Here is a 5,690-nt window from a genome sequence, read left to right on the forward strand (position 1 = left end):
TTGTGGCTGTGATTCTTCCCCCAGAAACGCGGGAGCGGGGGAACCTTTTTTTACGGGATGCTGGAGGCACATGCAGGGCACAACGCTTTGGTTTACTAACTCTGAAATAATCATCCACAGTTCTTGAGATGTGTAGGAAAAGGCTGCTCCTGGGTTATTTGATGTAGGACTGAGTGCAGCACCGTTCAGGAAGGTATTGTTTCTGCCCCTAGAGACAAGATTTGTAGGGATGGGGTGAGCAGAGTCAGGGGTGTTATTATTGATAGCGCTTAAAGGGTTGTGTGAGCGTGGTTAGATGACATGGCTAAAATTCAGGCAGCCAGTCTGCAGTGGGCATAATGCAGTGGGTGTAATAGGAGCCATCACCTAGGGATGCAGAGAATGAAAATTTGGGGGCTAAAGATGACCTAGCTATAGTTAATTCCCAGTTCAGGCCCTCTCTACAGGGAAGGGGAGCATGCCTGAGAGCTTGGTGCTGGGTGTTGAATGGAACACTTTATTTTTTTTTTTTGTTTCTTTCCTTTTTGTGTCTCACGTGTTTTGTAAGCTTGTTCCTTTGTGAAAGGTCTTGAACTCAATATCACTGAGGAAGAACTCTTTTCCCTTGTTGCTCTTTGATTGCTGGGGTCAGATGGGTACATTAGTAGAAATTAGCACTATTTCCAACAGAAGGAACAGGACGCTAATTTTCAATAGCTTTGTTTCTTCTGCAGTGAGGCATCGGGCCTACTCTAGTCTTAGGAGCTCTGCTCAGACAAGAAACTGCTTTTGAAGGGAGGAGGAAACAGGACATGATCTCATTTGTCCATCAGTGAGAAACAAAAGGATTACCGTTTAATACTCACTGCCAGGAGCTGAATGGCCATCAATTTTCTTTGAATTGCATAGTCTAGAGAATTTTTCATCAAAGTTAATTTCGGGGTGTTTTAATACATTAGGAATTCCAAAGGAACTAAGGAATCCCACAGTTTTGGGAGTTCTTTGAACTTGGTGAATGTTCAGTGAAAAGGCAATTTGTGCCTCAGAATATTGTGCTCAGTGAGAAGTGTGAGTGACCCTTCTGGTGGAGGTGTGTGCTTATGGGGTGGCAGTTTAAACTGAAGTGAGAACTGGCATAGGCCAGTGCTTGTGTGTGGAGACTGGGATTATGACCTTTGTGTCTTTGTCACCTAGAACTCTACCTTAGTGTATATGTTTCCTGCATAAAGTATTGTTTTGGTAAATAATAGCTTGTAAAATATGCACAAAGCAATACAAAATCATTTGTGTTAGTTTTGCTAATAAAAATACTTTGTGTCTTTGCAGTTTAGTAGCAGTTTATAATTTCCTTGCTCTCATTTAGACTTCCTTACAGGAACCCTAGCTTTTTTTAGAGCAACCTGTAAAAATAGTTACATCAGTCTACAGCTTTCGTTTGGTTGCTGGAGTCCTCGTTCAGTGGTACAGATTTAGGGTGTGCATTTGCTCTAGGTCCTGTTTCCCCACATCCTGAAGTCTACTAGGGAAAGTGAAACGGGCCACAACGAGCAAGGAAAAGCTGATGCAGTTCAGAGGGGAGTTTTCATGTAGGTTTGTTCTGTCTGAATGAATGATGTATGTCAATAAAGAGAAGGGATAGAAGTCAAAGCAGTGGATATGTTTTATGGGCTTGACTTCAGCCAGGTGTCCTAGGTTACTGAAAGTACAAGCTGTTTATTCCAGAATATTTTCCAGGCTAACAAGAGTGATGTGAAAGTGGAGAAAGGGTGGAGAATGTAGTCTAAATACCATATAAGGGTGGCATGGGTAAGAGGCTTAGATGTGCAGATAGAAAGAAAAAGATTGCTCTCGCAGAAGGATAAAACACTTGCTTAGTGTGCTTTTGTGGAGGAATAAACCCTTGTATAGCATGTTGGAGATGTGAGCAAAGAAAAAATGTTCCTTTTCATTCTGTTGAAGGAAGAGTGGGACATCTTCAAAGGCTCTATACAGTAATGGAGGGTTTGAGGTGAGGGAAAAAAAAACCCGCCTTGAAAATGCACCACCTTTCCACTAGTTGGGGATGGATGTTGGGCTTGTAATGACGGGGCTGCCAGTGGTGTTTTACTGGTAAAACCAGTTGTTCATCTTCTGTAGCAAATTTTTTCTTTGCTCAGCTTCATAGCCTCTCTTTTTTTTTTCGGTCTGGGTTTCACAAAACCCCATAGAACCTTTTCATGGGTGAAAGCAGGTGTAAAAATGAAAGCTGAGATTTGTGGGAGGAACTAATACTGTGTGCCTGCTGGTGAAACGAAAGTGGAGTGGACAGAAGTCTTAAAAACTGCATAGCAGAGGAAGATGAAGTCCTAATAAAAATCAGATGAAGACAGTTTTTATGTCTCTGAAGAACAGGCTAGCAGAAATAGACTGTTTTTATTACAAATACCTCAGCCATTACATAACATTCTAAGTAAATGCTAATGAACGAGCCTGTTACAGATTGCAAACACTTAGTAAAGAGAGAAGCTGTGTGCCGTTCATATTTTTATCTATCTGACACTGTCTTGATTTTAGTGGTAAAATTATATTGCAGAATCAACATTATATATCTTCCAATTCGAAGTGTGATGGTGATAAATTTTAACTGATACATGTTTGAAAATAATGTGGGCTACCCTTTCAGGGGCTCACACCACCAGAAACAGCAATTCCTGCGCTTTATATTCAGGTTCATCAAATGCACAAGCAGTGCTTGAAGAACTGTGACACCACCCAGTGCCTAGTGACTGAGAGAAGAGGGGTCTATTAAATATCTCTTTAAAAATCAATGTACAACAGATTCCTAAGTGAAATGGCAGCTTTATTCAATTTTTAATTAGTTGAGATATAAGATGTACCTCATCATGCTCAGAGATACCGAGTAGTTTTTCGTAGTAAAACCAGCAATGGGTAGGTTGCCCATTTTTTGCCGCATTGCTTGCTTAAGCTAGCAAATCAAACTTTCTCTGCTTAGACAAGCAAACCTGTTCAGACTGTCCTCATTAAATCATGTAAACAGCTACAGCTTCTTTTAAAATTAATATTCTGTAAGCATGTGACCTTAATATTCCTAGATGTTAGTGTTTGTAAATTTTAACTTATACTTTAAAATTATGACTGTAGACCTAAATTGTATTTGCAGGAGCAATAGTTTAAGTTATTCTTATTAAAGAATAACTTAAGAATAATTATAGCTTAAGTTATTCTTTAAGTTATTTTAATGTTTGTAAAACAAACATTATTTAACTCATTTGAATCTTCAGCTAAGGTGGAAGTGGGGAAGTGTTGCAGGAACATCTTCATTTTGTTTGAGAAGCCAATTATTTTCTCCCAATTTAAGACTTGAATGCTTTAGGACTTAACATATTTCTTCTATTTCAAAGTCACCATATATACCACTGAAGGACCTCTGTGTCTTTAGATCAATGCATTCATGCTTTCATTTTTGTGACAAATAAGTTACTGTATTTACAGGGCTTGTTTTTTGATAGTGTTTGGGACAGTCAGTGCTTCCTGTACAAGTGTATCTAGGTATATATATAGGTACACAGCAGAAGCGTTTTAGTGAGGAGGAACAATAACGTTTTCTCTTGCCAGTGTGTGTAAATATTCTGTAGGAAAGATGTGTGCTACCAAGGAAAACTGGCCTTTGGCTTGTGACATAGTTACTTGGTTAACTTGAGGAGTCACCTTGGTTAGGAGATGTTTTTCATGCCACAAATCAAGCTGTCAGCATGGACAGAGCTGTGTAGTTTGCGCTTAGCTTTGGATAAAGAAAAGTTTATTGAGTGTTTTGATAATGTATTGAGCCTTAATTATTTACCTATGGCACCTTGAAAGCAAAGTATCAAGGGACACATGGGAATTTATTTTTTTTTTTCCTAAGCAGAATAAACAGAGAACGAAGGGCAACTGAAGATGTTAAACTTCATCTGTAGCCATGTGGCAGATGCGAGTTAACGTCCATGGAAAATGAGCTCTTTAATGCTGAAAGGCAGATACATAAAGCTGGGTATGCTGATAAGGCTTTTCTAATTTAGCTCATCTCTTTTTTTTTTCTTCTTTTTTTAAACAAAACATGATTGAATCCAGTCTAAAGCAGAGGGCTGAAGTTGACCCTTGGTGTAATTAGCCAGTGTTGTCCAGAACTGTTGTCAGTGTGGTTTTCACAGCTGCATCTCTTAGATGCTGAGCATTCTTTTGGTGAAGAAAGGAGGTGGTCTCTGCTCCAACAAACTAGCAAGTCATAGGGAAAAACATGTAACCAGAGATCCAGAGGATTAACAGGCAGCAGGTAGAAAAGACTGTTTGTGAGCAGCTCTGAGCTCCCTCCAAGCTGGACCAGATAAAGGAGCAAATTCTACCACCTTTGGAGTGAAGTTTTTTTAATTGATGCTGTCAGTGGTGTATTATAAGCTGGTACATTTGGCTCTCACTGTCACGGTGGGAGTATCTTAAAAGCCTTAAAAACAAATCCACTGTAACATCTTTGAATAGAGAGGAGAAAATACTACTTTTGATGTATGTAAATCAGGGTAGGAATATGGTGGGAGTTACAGGCAACACAGAATTTGGGTATTTAGTAAGCTCAGAAGTTTTGAAGGTGGTGACAAGTGATTAGAGTAACTGTTTGGAACATTTATATTTTTTTTTCCATCATGCTAAGGTTGTACAGAACTCCACATAAAATTCTTTATTCTGTAGATTCCTCCTTTTGATGAGTGTACTTCCATCTTCGGGTTGGACCCTTTAATTCAAAAAAAGGATCTTGAGAAGATGAACAGAAAAAAAGTTGGAAAAAATAGCTAGAGAAGAGGGAAGTAATTTTGGCACATCTGTTCTAAAGAGGAATGAGAATCCTTAAGGATGTAGCCCTAGAGTGGTTCTTGTGCATTTCCAAAATATTCTGAAAGAGCTCATGAACAAAGAGCTTCCTTGAACGTTATTTCAAAGCAATATCTGATTTCTGAAGTCAGAAACCTTAGATGCAACTGTTTATGTTTCTTAAGGACTGATCTGTGAATAGGGGCTTTGGAAAAACAAGTTTGGTATAAAAACTTATTTGCAACCAAGGTCAGGGATATTTTAAAGGCGCAACAAGCGTGATGTGGAGAGAGATCCACTGCTCAAAGTGAGTTGTGGTTCCTTGGGAAGAACGCTGAAACTGAGTGTCACTTCCTCTGTGAAGAAATGTTAATTATTACAGTGGAACTTGGAAATTGTGGTAAAGGAGCAGGAAATTGAAGTCTTGAAATTGAAAAACAGTCTTTGAGTTATCGACAGCAAGGAATGGCTTTACATTTGTCTCTTAAATCTGTCCTGCCCTCTTCTAGGGCACGACAGGTTTAAGTTAAACATGGGGTGGGTGGGGAGGGTTGGAAATACGCCACCAGTTTAAATGTCATTGTTGCAGAGTTTAAAGTGCAGGGGCTTTTGAAGTCAGAACATTAAAACAAAAGGGAAAAAATGACACAGTGGAGAGATGGGTAATTTTAAATGGCTGCAACTTCTGCTGCTCATCTGTCGGGAATCTGGTCTAGTTTCATGTACCTATTGATTATCTTTCATCAGCTTCCTAAAAGGAAGTGTTTTGCACCAAACACTGTGATCAGCTGAAGGAGCTGACTCTTGTTCAGCTCAGCTGTTGTTTCTGGTAACTTATCCCAGACAGCCGCCTGCAGAGGAACAGATCC

Source organism: Antrostomus carolinensis, unplaced genomic scaffold (genome assembly GCF_000700745.2).
Source record: "Antrostomus carolinensis isolate BGI_N321 unplaced genomic scaffold, ASM70074v2 scaffold16825, whole genome shotgun sequence".
NCBI classification, from domain to species: Eukaryota; Metazoa; Chordata; class Aves; order Caprimulgiformes; family Caprimulgidae; genus Antrostomus; species Antrostomus carolinensis.